The 19,706-nt window shown below is 35.5% G+C and overlaps 1 protein-coding gene across 5 annotated transcripts in view; it reads left to right on the top strand.

Annotated features, from left to right (window-relative positions):
- The first annotated feature begins 14,271 nt into the window (after nt 1–14,271).
- The window catches only part of LOC121322044 (protocadherin-15-like), a 334,822-nt gene continuing 329,387 nt past the window's right edge, over nt 14,272–19,706 (top strand). For all 5 annotated transcript variants that reach the window (XM_041261506.1, XM_041261501.1, XM_041261503.1 and 2 more), the window contains exon 1: nt 14,272–14,846. The gene's annotated coding sequence lies outside the window, so the exon portion shown is untranslated. The remainder of the gene's footprint in view (nt 14,847–19,706) is intronic.

The following is a 19,706-nucleotide window of genomic DNA, read 5'->3' as shown; positions in this document are numbered from 1 at the left end:
ATGGCTTTCCAACCCTGGCTTAGAAACCTTACCTGCACGGATGGCTGACAGCTGCTGAGAAAGCATTCAACACCTCGCTTGGGCAAATAGGGGTAGTGGGCACTTGAATGGGAGATGGCAGATGATGAAACGGACTGAAGTGCATTTATTCATTCACAAAATGTCCACTGACTGTTGTAACCTGCACAAACTCTTGTCAACAACAAAATGAGATGTTCAGGAATCAGTGGCTGCCTGTGAGACAGAAGGGGAAGGTTACAGTCTCATGAGAAAAAAAGCAGCACCTCCTTTCACAACAAGCTCAAAACAAGCCCAACCCATGGTAGAGCGTGAGTTATTCAAATTACAGCTTATGACTCTCAAAAACAAGCCCAATTCCGCTTATTATAAGTGGTCTTAGCAACCGTGAAGGTTACCACAGCCGCCAGTTTGAATTGGACAGCAGCAATCTGAGGAGGCTCGTGCTGTCAGATTCTCGCCTTTCTTTTAAGTTGTGTTGGATTTACTGTTGTGTTAAATATTAATTATGCAAACAAATAAAACACAATAAATAAGTTTATTTGAAATTTTATTTGGTCAGTTCTGAGAGGGCATCAACAACTTGTTGGATATTGTTGTGCTGTTTTGGGCAATCGACCTGGCTCATGACATCCAGTTCACCAACTATATTTATTAACGTGGAGGGCAGACACGCGTTGTCTTTGGACATAGCTGGGTTCAAAAAAAGGACGGGAATTAATTCAGTTAGACATTTGAGCAGCTCACTTGCTTTTCAAATTGAACTTTAGCAGTTTTTACAGCAAGGGGCATTCTCAAACAGCTAATTTAATACAATATCAAGGGCATAACGCAGTTCATGGTAAGGGTAAACCAACAAGAACTGCAAACCAACAAGAGGTAGTCTATACAACATGACAGACCAGACACAATAAAAAATAATAATAATAAAAATATAAAATAATAAAATATCATTGGCATTTCACCTTGTTTGTAAATCGGAAATTATTTTCTTTTATTTACTGTAGCTGGTCACTGTACATAATTTGTAGTGACCGTTACAACTTTACTAAGTACTGTCCTATTACTTTGCATTGATGTGTGGAAAATATTGCACACTCCTGCAGGTCCCTGGAAAATGCTACATTCAGCTAGTTTTAATGTTACCTCAACCATACAATTTAAATGGCGTCCATATGTTTCAAAGTGGCTTGCCCTGCGCTGGTGCGGTTGGTTCAGTGCAGGAATAACACACACAAGACAGTGGAAGTTCAATAAAACTGCTCCTTTATTTGGCTGGGCTGCATGTCAACAACACTTAAATTAGGGTCGGCAAACACAGCGTTGCCGACTTTGGCTCCTATGGCAGTGCGCATCACAAATGCAGCCATTTTGAAATTGTTGAAAAATTATTAGAATTATCATGAATCAAAATATATATTCATATACAATTACATCAACTACACGTGCGTATCAAAATATCACGTATATTTGAGTTGATTTTGTTTTACTAAGGTCTAAAATCGCAACACAACGAAACGTGCCATATTAAAAAATATTTCTTAAAATATAAAACCAACCCCACGACATAAGCTTTTTTTATTATTATTTTAACAGTCTTGACTACAGACTACACGCAAACACACATAAAAATGCAGTTGATTTTTATTATATAATAGGTGATTTTTTTAAGACGAGCGTACAGTGCTGTTTAGACTTAGTCGCTGTGTCATGTTCCGCGGTACCCCTCTTTATTTTGGACTGGGCACAAAAGGAACACTATAGTACACACTCAAAACTCCCCCCCCCCCCAAGTACCCAGTACCGTTTAACCTTTTAATCCCCTTTGTCCTGAAGAAATCCCCAAATCAAAGATTTAAAAAAAAACAAAAAACCTCTATTTAAATATTTGGGGCGCATTTTAACACCACAAAAATTACACGATTGGTAGGTCTAGATGTCATGTAAACATATGTTTTTGAATATATGTTTTTATTAACCAACCTTTTGTGGCCTTGGAGATAGAGGGGTTGGATTAAGTGACAAGCGGATGTTTTGGCGGTTTTTATTCAGTCTTTGCTACGTTGACAAGTCACAACGTTTAAAGGTGACTCATTTACATATTTGCTGGGTGGACTTCGTGCACAGCTGAGGCGTCTCACCTGCGGCTGCATCGGTGCCACGCTTACACGATGAGAACACCTCACATTCAGACAGGGAGGTGTCCGGTTTTTAGGAGGACTGCTGCTTTGCATGAAACTTAGAGCCTCCCATTTTAAACTGCCAATCACTTCGGAGTAAAGTTTTTTTTTTTTTACGTGTAACTGATGTAATAAAAAATAAATGGGCGATCTTTATTATGACAAAAAAACAAGATGGCGGCCTGCCAAACAAGAAAATTCTGGTGGGTTAAAAAGTCTTTTTAAACGTTTAAAAACATTGTTTGGTGTTTTTTTTTTTTTAATTTGAGATATGCTTAAGTTAATTGAAAACTGTTTGCAAAAGCCAGTTAAAATTTAAAATTACGATTGACCTCCCTACTTGAATAATAAGCACGGGCGCTATACAGTAATGTGTATCGCTCCTTGCAAAACAAGGCTTTCAATCCCGAAACAATAAGACACGGTCACTTCTCCCGATAGTGATTGCAGGTGTGGTGAAAGACAACCAGTTCGTGAAACAGTGTAGTCCGGGTTTAGTGCTGGTTCGACAGCTCCCAGCTAGTGCTTAGCCTGCAGACAAATGACAAACTGATAGTACATCAAACAAACAAAACACAAAACTCTCACGATAATTAATTACGTCTGTTTCCTTTTTGGTCACATCTCGTAACCACGCCAAAGGAACAGATAACCTCGTCACATCCTCAGTTATACCCTTAGTCATGGCATTCACACTTGAGCGTAATCGCTGCGAGAAACGAGGCGAAAAAAAATCAAAACAGGTTCGACTTCTGGACGAAAAAACTGTGATTTCCGGAGTCCTTCTCCATTTGAAGGCAATATGAATCGTGTGCAGGTTGCTGCATTGTTCTGATGAAGGAGAGAAAAAAAGGGGATGAATGTGGCGTTCACTTTCAAATAAAATACTACTGACCTGCGTATACACGCAGCAGACAAAAATACAGATGTCTAAAACAAATAACTTATAAAATAAAATGAAAGGTAGCCAATTTGATTTAATTTCAATAATTAACAAGACCCGACACAGAGGGCATTGCCAGTATATACCGTAGACGAGAGCGCTACAACCAAAAGGTGTATACTGCCTGATATGCCCGATGTGGAGGGTCTTATTATTCATATACACCACTGTTACAGCAAAATTAACTAAAGTTTGTATTTATTTTAAATTTATTATTTTATTATTATTATTATTATTATTATTATTATTATTATTATTATTATTATTATTATTATTATTATTTTGTGTGTGTATCCTTCCACATAAGCACTCTAAAATGAGCGTTCTATAAATATAGTACTCCATTTGTCTCTAGTGACATCATCGTATTTAAAACGGTATACTTTGATTTGAATAAACGGATAACAGTCCTAATGGGCATTGGTGCCATGCTAATATGTATTATTATGATTATTTACCTTAGTACTTGATTTGAATAACTCTAGACTACACTTTTTAAAAACACTTCAGTATTCAGTTTACCCGACATTCACTTACTTAAAAATCTCTACGTCTCTCGGAGTCAGAGGACATAAGGTAGGCTACTTAACCATACCTTGACTGCTATTAGAAAGGCTGGAATTTACTTTAAATACCAGTAAGTGTTTTGCTTCAACAGTTAAACTTTATGTAGCCTATATGTATTTTTCATTTTTTTATTGCTGATACGTGATACTGCTATTTGTTTTTACCGTTACACACTCTGTCGCTCTTTAACCACTGCTTGTATTTAAATACAACGCATTTTTACAGGTAGTAAAGCAATTAATTTATTTTAAAATTCAACGTAGTGTTAACTGTAATTTCTATTTCCTCACATATTCTCCCTTATTTGCTGTTTGTATTGTATATCGAGATATGTATTGTGCTGCAGATAAAGAAAAATACACTGTTAGAATCAGACGTTCTAATGAACATTTGAAGAGAACTCTCATGTTTGAATACAAAAATCGCTGGGAATCGGCTGGTGTAAAAAAACGCAATGAATAAACTTTGCAGTGTGTTTAGCTCTTTAATGTAGTAACACTTATATGCATGAGCTCCCATGGCAGTCGTAGTGTTCTTATATTAGAAGCGCTGGAAAAATAAAAGTTATTCGATTCATAACCACCCTGCAAATACCCATACTGTACATGGTACCCTCATTGCCATTTAGAGTACATTCTTTGTTTAGTGAAAACAACATACAGCATCACAACTGTTCATTAACAAGAGATTAAATTAGTTTTGATCAGTTTACAAAATGAACTAAATCCATTTTAAATCTGAAACGTTGTTCATGGTTAGCAGTTTTTACATTTATCAAAAGGTCAACCAAAGTAATAATCCCGACATTGTAACTGCTCAAAAGGTCAGGATATTAAATGGAATAAACATGTTGAAGAACTTGACATACTATTTTAAGAAAGGCTTACATTGTTCATTAAAAAACCTTTCAAACCAAACATTCTACAATGGCTCATTAAGACAAGAGAACAAACAACTCAAATGTGTTATGTTGAGATCACAAGTTAAATCATCTCAGGATCTCAACTATTACTCACGTCATCAACGAGCAACCATACATTAAAATATTTTTGTCAATGAAGGAACCACAGCATATCCTTGTAACACTACAAAATGCAGATTTAAAATGTACATACTAAATGCATTATATATAATGGGAATAATGTACTGAAATATCTAAAAGAAAGGTTGCCTAACGATAAGACACCTTTCTGACTTCTATGTCAAAATCAAGCAGCTAATAATACATATGAGCCTATTGAGTTTATTTCTTCATGAAAGAAAAGTGTAGAACACTAGGGAAGGCCCTACTTTAAAGATTTAAACCATGCTGCTATTTGGATTGGCCACTGTTTAGATCAACTGAGTGCAAACAAGCGTTCAGCTTCACCAAAACTCCACGTCTCTCTATTTGTTCGTGTTGGTTCCTGTTTCTGGTCTGACGTGACCCACTACAGCCATCCTAGTGACACTGCCTCTCTTGGTTTTGCAGCCACTGCTGATCCTGACATCACCCTCTTTGATCCCTTTGCTTGTCTGCCTCATCTGTTTTCATCTTTACCTTGAAACTTCAGGCTATGGCAACTTGCCCTGAAGCAGAATCCCCTTTGAGCTTTTTCATCTTGCAATTATGTCTGTCACTTGGCAAGTTGCTTTAACGTTCAGATTTGTGAGTCCATCACAATGGAGAGTGAGGTCAGCCAATTATATAGAGTAGAGAATGTTATTACAGAATAATACAACACCGAGTGCAGGGCGAAAGGACAGAGACATGTATGCCCTGCCACCAGAAAGAGAAATCATTCATGTTGCTTCTATTCACAAAGCATTTTGAAGGTCTAACCAGTACAAGAAAATAAGCTGTCATATGTTCATATATAAAGAAACATCACACATTCCATGCTCTTTCAATTGCATTGTTTTCATTGCATTATGTGTCTGATACCTAACCTATTACCTTTACCTAACACCTAATAATTCAATATTTCTGTTTTGTAGGTCATGCTGAGTCTTTATGCTTCCACATGGCAAATTTGGGGTGACTCAACTTTTAATGCCATTGTGTAACAAGGATTTGTTGTGTGTGTCGGTTGTCACTGAATAATAATGAGGCAGACACAGAGCATTGGGTGTTGACACGCGGCACAGGCGCACAGATTTAATAACACATGGGCTGTCACTAGGGTACCAGTAATAGTAGCCCTAGTGTTAGATTTAATAAAGAAAAGTTTGTCAAACAAGGCAAGCGCTAGTTTCACTAAAAGAGACGTCCTGCTTCAGGAACCTACTACACTATGCACACCCTCTCTATACTGCTTGGGATCAACATCCCCTAAATTAACCTACTGCTATTGCTCCCAAAGTCCCGGCCTCCCAGTGACTGCGGGTCGTTGTGATTGTCCTGGTTGAGCAGAGCTTTTACAGGCACGCCTTGCAATTGAAGGGTTCCGTAGTAGTTATCCTGCAGAGCAGACAGTGTCCTCCTAGATGTAAACAATGCACCCAACAGTGTTGCATGGTGGTGCAGTTGCATAGAGCTGTGTCTAACCCTGTCACACATTCCAAGACCATTTTTCTCTTTTTTTTAGGGTTATGAATGTGAATAATTAGCACATAAACTAAAACAAGGCTGTCCAACAGGATACATCATGAACATTACCGTATTTATTCCACAAACGGGATAGCCGAACAACTGGGTTGTTTACCACTATCCTTATGAGTGAAATAACCACAGCACTATAAACGTTCATTAAATGTTTTTTTTTTTTTTTTTTTTTTTTTTTTTATGTTAGTAGAATTTATGCAAAAGAAAGTGTGCTTAAAACTAAATTAAACAGCTGTATTTGGAGAATAACTTTCATTTAAGACCTACATCTCTTTAGCAATACACCGTAATCTGGAAGAGTACTATTCCTGGTCATTCTGTCATTGGATTTAAATGCAAGATAGATTACAAAATTAGATCTGGTATAAAAAGATATCCACACAGGAACATCGGATATGAAAAAATTATTGGATGCTAGATCTCTCAACAACTCATTGTGTAAAATAATGTAACTGTACAAAGGTTTAGTCTACCAGACACAGTACTAATACCATTTCAGTTGCTAAGGATGTGAACTCTGCAATTAAAATAATACAATAATTGCATCATGTTATCTGTAATATGTCAGTGTTACACAAACTAAGCTGATTAGAATCAATCAATTTATGAACATCTTCCTAAAGCTTTATTTCTTTTTTAAAAAATCTGTAAAGGAATGGGTTGAAAGATTTTATTTTTTTTTCCTCCAAGGGACAAAAATGCATTAACAATAATACTTTCAACAAAGTTTTCTTAAGAATATACACCACTTAAAAGTTCCCATCACGTAAAACTTCTGAATAGGGACCATTTCAGAAGTTAAAAAAAAACAAACCTACTGATCAAGATACAAGTACCATCACAACCTGGTAGTCCAGGATAGCTGCATCAGTTGCTGTGGCACTGTAAATAGGAAAAGAAAATGGTGAACTTTCGCGTCCAGTCTGGAACTTCAAGATGCACCCCTCCCCTGCAGAAGATCCATAGATTTATTTGCAGCAGAAGGCGGTAGGACATGTGGCTTTAGCCAATCATGTAAAGAAAATTCAACTTCCAATGAATAGCATCAGTCTCTGGTTACATGTTTTTATAATTGTTTTTTTTTAAATATACAATGGATTGTATTAGTCCTTTGTTCTGCCACTGAATTGAGACAAATAAAATATTTTTCTGGCGCATACTTTCCATGTAGCCAGCAAGCCATTAATTGTAAAACACAACATTTGCTAAGAATCTTATCATGTCTCTCTTATCAGTGAGAGTGTTTTGTTCTTCTGAGGAGGTGTTTGAAGGTCTGTTTTGTTTGTAGCTTTGATGTTTGCAACAGGAACTTCTCTTTTAGTCTTTGACTTCTGAGGTCTCTTTGTAAAATAATATTGTTCTTCAAAAAAGAGATTTGTTGAAGAAAGGATTTTTACCTTCAAATGCACTATACATTGTTTTTACATCATATTCAACAGTAAAGCAGTATACAATCTATTGTTTCATGAAGCAAAATACTCCTGTGTTTATTTTGAATTAAAATAACCAATAGTTTGCCTTCACCTTTTGTATTTAAACCCCCCATTTGTTACGTTTGTTATTAATACCGAGAAATATAAATATTTTAATAGTAGAGGGCTAAACATAAAGTTGCTTGATTCAGGCTATTTCCAGATATGCTGATGCTTATCTAGCCAGTGTGCCAATGTGCTGGCACAAAGCAAGCCAAAGGGAACATAATGATGTACTGAAAAAAACAGCAGATAAGGGGTGCTGTTAATTAACTTAACTGAGTAGCTATGCAGCTGTGTGTTTGAGGCTTCAGCTCATTTACGATGTTAACATTGCATTATTGTGTACCAATTAGAAGCACCGCATGTCTTGGAAAACCATGACTTAATTCAAGCCCTGTATGTGGTTATTGTCATAAATCGTACAAGAATGTCTTTTGACATGGAGAATAAATAACAATATCTCACCTTTTCTTCCATTGAGATTTATTATCTGGCAAGTAATCACTTCCTTACAGTTTACTCTGAAAACAAACAAAAAATAAATTCCTTCCTAGCCTTGTAACACATACTTTACTTAACAAACAAAAGCATCTTCGAAAACTATGTACTTAATGAACCCAGAAGAGACCTCAGTTAGACTTTCAGTCAGTCCTTCACCATAATCATTAAAAACAGCTGAAACAGCACTGTCAAATCCTTCATCTGTAAACATGTACAGTATACAGAGTGATCATAATTCACATAACATTGTGAGAACATCTTGTGTCTACAAAAATGTGTGTATCTCCTAAAAAGATGTGCCAAGAAATAAATGAAACTGCATAATCAGGTAACCTAACACAGATGTTTTGGAACCTCTTCTTCATAATAATCAATAACTTTCATTTTATTTATTATTATTATTATTATTTGGAGAAGCTTATAAAAACTATTCATAATAAATGTTTAAATGGATCATATAAAACCCAATCATTTAAAACAGTTTACTATCAATGTACAATTTGAAAGCATCCCTAATCATTCACTAGTGTCCAATCCACTGTTTTTACGATTACAATGTATCTCACAGAGATGGATTAAACAATTGCTTCCTGTGATTATATTCTCTTCCCATTTATTACCTCAAGCCCAAAAGGCTTCTCTTTGTTTGGTCTTGTATTTACATATTATGATTTAAGACAACTTACAGATAAGTGTATATTTTGATTTTAAAGGTTATTTTTAAGCTTTGTTAAAAACAAATTCTACTGCTTTTAGTAAAGCTTCTGTCTTTTTTTTCTAATATTCCCACTGTTACCCTAAGCCTTTTTCCTGTTTGTTTTGGCTCTGTTCCAGTTAACTGCTTTGTTTCTGAAGTTGTGTCTGAGTCTGTGTTGTGTGTGAGAAGTTCAAAATCTAGGGTAAAATGGTATGCATATTATGTTGTGTACTTGGCTACCCAATGTGTTGATATTTCAATGAATCCTGGATACAGTGAAAGAATGCTGTGCTCTCGTCATTTTTCACTGTAGTGGATAAGCTTATTCTACTGCTGAGATGATTTGGTTTAGGATTTGAGATTGAAAGTCTAGTTCTACTTGCACTTTTGAAATCTTACAAAACATATTCTTCTCATGAACCACAGTATGCAAATGCTTTTGATCATCCATTATTTGGCATCAAGTGATACCCCAAAATGTAGACTTTAACTGGTGGTACATTCATTGCCCATTTAAACTCAACCATTATCCTGTTACAGCTGTATTTTTACAGCACTGAAGTTAACCAGATTCATAAACCACTATCCATTGTTCTCCTGGTATTACCCTCTAAAATTAAGTGGCTGATGCAATCCATGTGGATTTGCAGGTGCTATAAAATGCTCTTAAAATCTGGCTGTGGTTTATCACAATAGAAAATTGAATCTCTTCAAAAACAAGATGTCACACATGTGCAGTGGTATCCCAAATTTGATCGATTTGCAGAATGACTGGTTGAGCTATTTGCTTTGTTTTCCCCCGACAATAAAATGGGTTTCTGAAATAATGACTGCGTGATTACGCGTAATGACTGAGTGTTACATTCAATATTTTATGTGTTTGACCCAAATATAAGTCAAACATATAAAGTATTTGTTGTATGATATATAGTGCACATAAATAACACAAAAGAATAACTATTTTGTTTAATTTATTTTCTTTGCACATATTTTAAACAAAACATTGATGAATACAGATCCTATGATTAACACCTGACTTTTTTCCATACTTTATTATATAATTGTGCACGCCATTATTGTGCTGTAGACTGTATTGCATAAATTTTTGTTATGCATAATATGCATTCTTGGCTCAAGAGAACAATTCCTGTTCCCCTGTTGTGTTGTTTATTATGTGTTTTGATGAGACTTGCATAGGATAACAATTTCAGTAAATTGCTTTCAAATGGATGTTTACAGTGTTATTACATATATTATCAAGGGTAATCAAGAGAAACTTGTATGCAAGTGCATATTAAAAACAGGGGCTAAGTTAGAATTACAGTGTTTAATTGATTTAAAATTAGCATTTTACTGTAGTTTATCTTTATATGACCCTTATTTTTTTAATTGGCTGTTTTTTACATGTTTTCATTTTTTTAAGTTTTTTTTTTAGTTTTTTTTTTTTTTTTTTAACAACTCAACACCCCAATTTTAAAGGGTTATTTGTATTAATTCTCTGTCACATTCTGTTTTTTGTGAGTATCCAACACATTATTGCATGCATATAAACAGCCTTTCCGTGACATTTTCAAGAAAATTTACTGACACTGGTCTTGTATATAAAATATTTAAACGGCAGTTTACCAACATATGTAACAACCCTTATCCCAATCTGGCATGGTTTACTGCAGATATTGCCTTGTCAGTGATATGCCACCTTTCCATCAGGTAAAACTCAATCTCATTTTGTCACAAAATTAAACAAGGGCAGCAGTAGATTCTATTTAATGTCTTCAATTTATTAACTGCAAGTTATGCAAAGGTCAAGGATCACCTGTTTGATTTATAGATCAATTCACATACCTACAATATTTCTATGTTACAGATTAGGTTTTTATCTTGATGTGGCAGGAAATGGCGTTGCGGTGACGTCAGGCCAGAAGGAGGAACAGAAAACAAACCACTGCAGGTACGGTGCAATGGTGTTTGCGACGTTTTATTTTCAAATAATATATATATATATATATATATATATATATATATATATATATATATATATATATATATATATATATATAGTGCCTTGCAAAAGTATTCAGACCCCTGACCAATTCTCTCATATTACCGAATTACAAATGGTACATTGAAATTTCGTTCTGTTTGATATTTTATTTTTAAACACTGAAACTCAGAATCAATTATTGTAAGGTGACATTGGTTTTATGTTGGGAAATATTTTTAAGAAAAATAAAAAAACTGAAATATCTTGCTTGCATAAGTATTCAACCCCTGTGCTGTGGAAGCTCCCAGTTTGCACCGATGAAAGAAATTGCCCTAACGAGGACACAATTACCTTACCATTGGCCTCCACCTGTGAACCATTAAAGTTGCTGTCACATTTTCTGGATAAAAACCCCACTGTTGAAGGATCATTGGTAAGGCTGTGAATCTGAAGGAAAATGAAGACCAAAGAGCATTCTACAGAAGTTAGAGATAAAGTAATACAAATGCATAGATTAGGGAAAGGGTACAAAATAATATCCAAGTGTTTGGATATCCCAGTGAGCACAGTTGGATCAATAATCAGGAAGTGGAAGCTGCATCACACCACCCAGGCACTGCCAAGAAAAGGCCGTCCCTCAAAACTCAGCGCTCAAACAAGAAGGAGACTTGTGAGAGAAGCCACAGAGAGGCCAACAATCACTTTGAAGGAGCTACAGAGTTCAGTGGCTGGGAGTGGAGTAATGGTACACCAGTCAACCATATCAAGAGCTCTGCATAACACTGGCCTGTATGGGAGGGTGGCAAGAAAGAAGCCGTTACTCAAAAAGTACCATCTGAAAGCACGTCTGGAGTTTGCCAGAAAGCATGAGAGTGACCCAGCTGTGATGTGGGAAAAGGTTTTGTGGTCAGATGAGACCAAGATAGAGCTTTTTGGCCAAAACTCAAAGCGCTATGTGTGGTGCAAACCTAACACTGCCCATGCCTCAAGACACACCATCCCTACAGTGAAGTATGGTGGTGGCAGCATCATGCTGTGGGGATGCTTCTCATCAGCAGGGACTGGGCATCTTGTTACAATTGAAGGAAGAATGGATGGAGCAAAATACAGGAAAATACTGCAAGAGAATCTGCTTCAGTCCACTAAAAAACTGAAGCTTGGGAGGAAATTCACCTTTCAGTAGGACAATGATCCCAAGCACAAGGCCAAAGCAACATTGGAGTGGCTCAAGAACAAAAAGGTGAATGTCCTACAGTGGCCCAGTCAAAGTCCTGATCTCAATCCCATTGAGAATCTGTGGCACTATTTGAAAATTGCGGTCCACAAGCGTCATCCAACCAACCTGAACAACCTGGAGCAAATCTGCCAAGAAGAATGGGCCAAAATCACTCGGACACTGTGTGCAAAGCTGGTACATACTTACCCCAAAAGACTTAAAGCTGTTATTGCAGCGAAAAGGTGGCTCTACCAAATATTAATGTGTGGGGGTTGAATACTTATGCAAGCAAGATATTTCAGTTTTTTATTTTTCTTAAAAATATTTCCCAACATAAAACCAATGTCACCTTACAATAATTGATTTTGAGTTTAAGTGTTTTAAAATAAAATATCGAACAGAACGAAATTTCAATGTACCATTTGTAATTCAGTAATATGAGAGAATTGGTCAGGGGTCTGAATACTTTTGCAAGGCACTGTGTGTGTGTGTGTGTGTATATATATATATATATATATATATATATATATATATATATATATATATATATATATATATATATATATATATACTGTGTTGTCTGTAAAAATAAGCAATTACTTTATTGATATTGATATTGTTGATATTGTCTTGTAATGCATGTTGTGCGGTAACACAGGGCAGTGGGGTCTGAATAATTGTTATTGGTAGAAGTACCATGGTCACAGTACCATGAGGGTTGAGAACCGCTGTTATAATGTTTGTTGCCTGTTTTAAAAAAGTTCTCCTTGTTTTTCACATGAGACTTGAGTTCATTAGGCTACAAATGCAGTTTATATTAGATTTACAAATAATTATCTCAAATGGAAGTTTTGGAAATTATTTTTCTAAAACAAAAGAAAACAATGAAGGTTGCAAAAATGTAAATAATCAGATTGTCTATTTTTTTTTTCTTTTTAGTTGTATATTATTTTTGTCATTAAAAAAACTAACAAAACATGGGGAAACTTTACATTGTAATTAATATTTAATGGACTGTCTAAAAGTTCAGTGAACATACCTTGATGGGAAAAACAGCAACTGTCAGTAACATTCCATTGTCAAGTATCTTCTATTTTAAGTGAACACACTATTGCTGTATATTTATGTATTTTTTTTATTTTTTTTTACCAGACGAGTAGGGTTTATCACACGCGCACCCATTGTAGATGGTCAAATATGTGAACTTGTGGCACACATTGAATGCATGCCTGCTACAGGGCTCCCCTGGGTCCTAAACCCTGCTAAGTACAGAGTTGATTGCAGTAATCACAGACGTTACATGCCTTTTGCAGAAATTAAAGGTTTGCTGACATAAAGGGGTTTAAAAGTAGAGTTTTGAGCAAAACACCTGAGAAAATTGTCCTATGGGGTTGTCCGGGAGAAATATCCAAACTACGAGAGTCCTGGCAAAATAAGTAGCGCTGACTGATCTGCATTAATATATTGTTTCTAAAATTAACAAGTGGTCTGAAACACAGGGAGGGGCAACTGCCCCACCACCCCTCCCTCCACAAATCCTCCTACCTAAATGGCACCTCTGTCCCAGAGTCTCTGAAGTTGTTGTCCGGCTCAAACTCGCCAATGTAGGGACTGACATTCTCCAGTTCATGCAATACGCGCAGGCAGGTTAGTGATGCATACATACACTAACACTGCATGGCATTCATCAATAATAAAACAGCAAATAGAAATAATGAACTTTTAATGCCCTAACATAGCTATTGCAGTATTTTTATAAATTATTGCAGTGCATATTTTACATAACTGTATTATGTATTCATAGTTTATATAATGTTAGTTTTACTCGATTTGAATTTAATTTTAAAGGGCTGTTATTATATTATTGAACACTGTAAAATGTTGTTTGGAAGTCAGCCCCGTCAAATTTGTTATCCCCTTAGCGTCATTCGACATATTCGTCTTAATAACTGTAGATACTGTACTAACAACCAGCTGAAAAAAAACAAAACAAAAAAAAAAAACAGAAGATTCCATTCCGCTGCCTTATCCTCGGTCGCATCTGTCGTGTTAAAAGCAGACCGCTGAAGGTGGCGCTGGAGTTCAACGAAAGTCCTTGAAGGGTTAAGGAATCTGCTGTCGGTCCTTTGATATCCACTGTATTAGCTCGCTCATTGCTTTTTCCATCAGGTTGTACATGTATTGGTCATCTGTCAGGATTGGTAAACTACCTCTGCTAAATGTACATCCTACAAACACTGTAGTCAGTGTAGCCTGCACACACACACACACACACATTCACGCAGAGAGAAGACTGAACAGCACTACTGGAGCTTCAGTATATATATTTTTCGACTGTTTGTTTTTTTTTTGTTGTTGTTTTTTTGTTGTTTTGTTTTTTTAATAATACAAACTTTTCCCGTGCAACTATTCCTGTAGTAACTGTTAAGCAGCACAGACAAATTATCCGCAACCAATCGTTAACAGGAAGATCACAACAGTGTTACGTGCAGGTCATCAGATGCGACCCTTTAAGATTAAGACATTGACAGCGTTTGAAGGACGGCGTTGATGGATTACATGCTACACGTATTATTTCGTGTTTCTTTGTGCAGCAAAAGTAAAAACATTAAAAACAACAACAAGAATACTGTTTGATAATTTGCGGATGAAAACCGTAATCTGTATTAGACAACTGTAAGGTAAGAACTCTGCAGCATTTATTGTGTTTTACCCGCTCATGACCGGGAGATGTATTATTCTTTGGCTGAAAATGCACACTAAGGATTGGATGTTCAGTAAAAGACAGACCAGGTTATTTATTTATTTTTTTTTTAAAAAGACAAACTTAGGTAAGAGAATGCAGCCTTGATGTAAATTCTGAGCTTTGACTGAAGTAAATTAAAAATAATAATAATGGAAAAAAAAAAAAAAAAAAAAAAAAAACTTAACCTAACTGACGTGGTTTTAAATGTTGTAAGTAAGTTTGCATACTTCTTAAATTGTAAAGTGTTATGTCGTGTTGGTGTGCATTTAATTTGTTGTTATATTTGCATGTGCATATGTGTTTTAGCGTTGTCCAAAATACGTCTGCCCGTGCTGTATAGATGTGAAACCCATGATTCGTATAATTAATCGTGTATCCCGTGTACTTTTTTTTTTTTATCATCAGTTTCTAACATTGTATAGACTTTCAAAAGTGATTAGATTTATTGGTGAGGTCAGCTTTAATCAAAGATACAGACCGCCAGTTGCCACACACACTTATATCCTCCGTTGAGGCCTTGAAGTCTTTCATCATCATTATAATAAGTGCCCTGATTTGCTTTGACGCTCATATTGAGGGTTTACCAATTAACACATGAATCCTGTTATTTTATTACATGTTGCATGAGGTCCTCTTAACAATTCTTCAACTCTGGGGAGTTCTGCACTCCTCTATTCAAATGTGTGGAGCCAGGAAGATTCCCAATACCATTAACCCAGGAGGTGAATCCTCACCTACTTCAAAAATAAGACTTAAGAGAAGTCTGTTATGTCAGTAAAAGTTTAGAAACCTATTTTGAAGTCTTTGATGTTTAAGTCTTTTTTGTAGCGATGGCAGGTGGCTACCTGGTGACTATGTGCTGTGCAATACAAATTGAAATGGAATGGCTGAAAGGCATGTTAAGTAATTTTTACCTGAACTGGACCTTATTGCCTCCTCCCTCCTTGTGACTGATATATAAGCCATGCTACCCCAGATTTTACATGCACTGTGTATTTCATCTTAGAAAATCACTAGAACTGATTTTATTTTAGCATGCAGAAAATGGCTTGACGTCCCTATGGCAGTTTGTGTTAGTAGGCTGTACTGCAGGCAAAAGGTGGTGGAAAGCTTTAGCAGAGAAAACACTTTTGTTTAAAAAAAAACAATAGACAAAGTACACTCCTTTAATTTTTGGCAGAAAATGAAAAATCTAGAAGCTATGAATTTACCAAAAATAAATAAAATAATAATAATAATAATAGTAATAATAATAATAATAATAATAATAATAATAATAATAATAATAAAATGCTGCGTTATGAAATAGTCTGTATATAATTATTTTGACTATTGAAGCCATTTCAAATTATACACATCCGGACAATGTATTTTGAAATGTTATTATAGTTTTACAAACAGTATTATTACAGTCATGTCTGTATTGTTAAGAGACATGATTTAATAAAGAATATACTCAGATTGGTAACTATGCTAATTGAAAAATCCAGCACATATTTTGATTGACAGCCATGCACAATAGCAACATAATCTTTAGGCAATCTTTCCATAACTGTTCAGATTCGTGGTCATATCATTAACATGTTCTGGTAAGGTTAGTTGTTTTTTTTTTCTTTTTTTTTTAGGTTATGATAGAACAGACTATAGCTTGCCCCATGCATCATCATGAGAAACTCACTGTGACTCAGAAGAGACATATGATTGCATAAACAATGTGATTTGCTAATGACTCAGCAACCAGGGAATCTTATGATGCTTAAAATAAATAGTGTGTTCATTACCAAAATAAATGTGACAGGAAGAGTATATACCACTGCATTCAAGGTACATTTGTTTACAGTATTAGCTATTCGCTTTTTAAATTTTTTATTTTTTTTCCCAGTCTGCATATTCTTATGTAGTTATCTGAGAGTAATTGCTGAAACTGTACTGCTGTGCTATTATAAACTACTGAGTAAAACAGAGCTGCTAGTTGCATTAATAGGGAGTCGCTTCACGTTTTATCTATCATTGATAATTAAAGGTTTTGCAGTCAGAACCAATGTTTATAACATGTCAAAATGATGTATGCTGTAATTTTTATTGGACTTGCGAAGCATTATTCAGCAACAGTTCCAGCTGTGAAAATTAGTAAGGAAGCATTTTTTGATCAAGGCCACAGGAACAAGTTAGTATTCTTATCGTGCTACACTTGATAAGACTGTGTGCTAGTCTTCATGGCACTTCAGAAATGTGTCTCATGAATGCAGGATATGATGAGTATTTGAACTCTTGAGCTCCTGAGAAAGTGTAAAGAAATCTCCAGAAGTCTCTCAGTTTGAGGGGACCTGCTGTAATGTTTGAAGAGCACTCACTGTTAGGGAAGCAAAGTAATGATCTAGATAGCTGGAGGGAAGATGTGACATCAGATCACAAAGTGAAGTTGCACATTAATTGTACAAACAATGTAGCATTGATCCAAGGAAGGCATTTCTCAATGAAGCAAAAAGGAAATGTTATATTGTTTATTTACTGTATACTACTAAAGTGGCTGTGGTTGCACAATTACAATATCCATTATTCCCTTGTCCATATTTCTATTTGTTTGTTAAACAGTCTCAGTTTAGTGTAGTAGTAATAAACCTTGAACTAAATTTATGCAGTTTAGAAGTACTGTATGTATCACTGATCAACTTTTTTTTTTATTAACTTGCAATCACTTACTGACTCAATGGCCTTCCGGTTCATTATTACCGGTTAACAAACTAGCGCTTTTCTCGCAAAGACTGCTGTGGATTTTATTTATTTATTTGCATACTTGCTTCCCACTACTGGTGTGCTAGCTCCTTTTAAGAAACTAGAGAGTCCACAATGCACCTGTCTAGACTCAACTCCTTGCCAAATTAATACTCAAGAGTCTGTAAAGACTGTAGACTGAGAGATTGTAAATTGCCTTGCTGCATATCATGATGCAGTGTCAGCTGTTTAAAATTATTTCTTCATCTCTATTTGTAAATGGAGACCGTGTAGGAAAAAGGTAGGCAAGATTCATATAACAGTTGTTGTTTCAAATGACGATATATAATAACCAACCTGTAATATGATGCTAACATTGCAACAACAAAAAACAAGTAAGCCCATTTTTGAAAATCCTAAACTAGTTTTATTGCCAAAATAAGATTTTTATTCTTCGTTTGCCTGTGTAACTTACTTGTCGATTTGCAGAATGTTTAATGAAAGGGAAACTAAACCAGCAGATGGTGTGTGCATAACATTGTGGTTTATATTTTGCAAATGCTCTGTACTCCAACACAGATGGGCGTGTGTGCAAATAACTTTTACTTACGTATCCAATTTCTGTTTCTACCTGAATAGAAAACTGTATTATAAACTACTTAAGTGATAGTGAAAGCTCTACTATGTGGTAGTTGACAACGACTGGAGTTAGGCTTCCTGAGCTGAAGGTATCACACAGTAGAGCCCACATTTAAAACAATTTTAAAACGTACATTTACCTTGAACTTGTAATGATTTATCGGGTACTCTTCCGCTCAGAAGAGTTTTAGGATAATAGTTCATAGTGTCACATACATAATGAGAAAAAAAAAAACAACAAAACCTTATGAAACAAATAACCATTGTTTTTAATGGTGCCCTTGAGTTTACTGCAGGTAGTTTACACGTTTTTAAACGTGGCAGCCTTAGTCATCTTTTTCATGATACAATAAATGTATTTACAGCCATGGTGAGAGATTTGTGTTACTGACTTATGAGTTTATAAAAAAAAAAAAAAAAAAAAAAAAAATTAAATTGTAGATTGTAAGTATCCATAATTGAAAAATGCTCAATAAAATTAAAAAAGGTAAAATTTATTATAGGTCAAGTTGACAGATGTTAAAAGCCAAAATGTTTTGGTTTGTGCCTTCATTAATGTACATTCTATTGCAATCCATATGTGTGAGGTTTTTGATTTGTATCCTTATCAAATTATATTAATAATGCTGCAGTTTCAGGCTGCGTAATCCCATACATAAACTCTCATAACCTTAAATAACCGTTTAGTAAAGTGATTCAACAGGTCTGATCCAATTTATAATAACTCAGTTAATTATAATCAATGTATGCATTTCTAGGAACCTGCCTTATGGTTATAAGTTGGAGTCTTAATTTTACAAAACGTTACTATGGTATACAAAATTCATAAGGTTCGTTATTGAAACATCATGAAATAAAATGCTGAGTGCATGCTAGTCAGCAACCATATGTTACAGTACATCCCACCTTGTCATGGTAATTCTTCAATAAGGATCTAAGTTCCGAACAAAAGTTTTTTTTTTAATGATATGTTGGGCACTCACATGAAGAGGGGTTTTTGTGTAAATGTATTATAAATAGTGTGTTTATTGTAATTATTGAAAATAATAATTGAAGTACCTGATGCTCCTGGGAGAGCCTGCCTGCTGTGTATGATTACCAGCTGAGGATAGTCAGCAGGTAAGTATGTTCCGGTGGGGCGTTAGGTATAAAAAGGTCCCATTTATTCACCTCAGGGCTCCAGTAAGTCATAGAGGTCAGAGCGTTGCTCCTGCCGAAGCATCGGTCCATCTGATGCTGAATGAATGGATTAAGGAAACACAGCAACCACCTCCAACGGCGAGATTGTATATCCAAGGTTGGAGTTGGATGAACTGCCCAAGGAACAGGGAGTTAGTTTCAGCAGATCCCACCCAGTATAACAGACAGGTGTGGAAGTGGGACCTATGTTTATTAGTGGAGTAGCGTGAGCCGTTTCATGGCACCTGTATTTTGATAGTTT

The sequence above is a fragment of the Polyodon spathula genome, chromosome 10 (genome assembly GCF_017654505.1).
Source record: "Polyodon spathula isolate WHYD16114869_AA chromosome 10, ASM1765450v1, whole genome shotgun sequence".
Classification (NCBI taxonomy): Eukaryota; Metazoa; Chordata; class Actinopteri; order Acipenseriformes; family Polyodontidae; genus Polyodon; species Polyodon spathula.
This window is presented reverse-complemented; position numbering and strand designations above follow the sequence as displayed.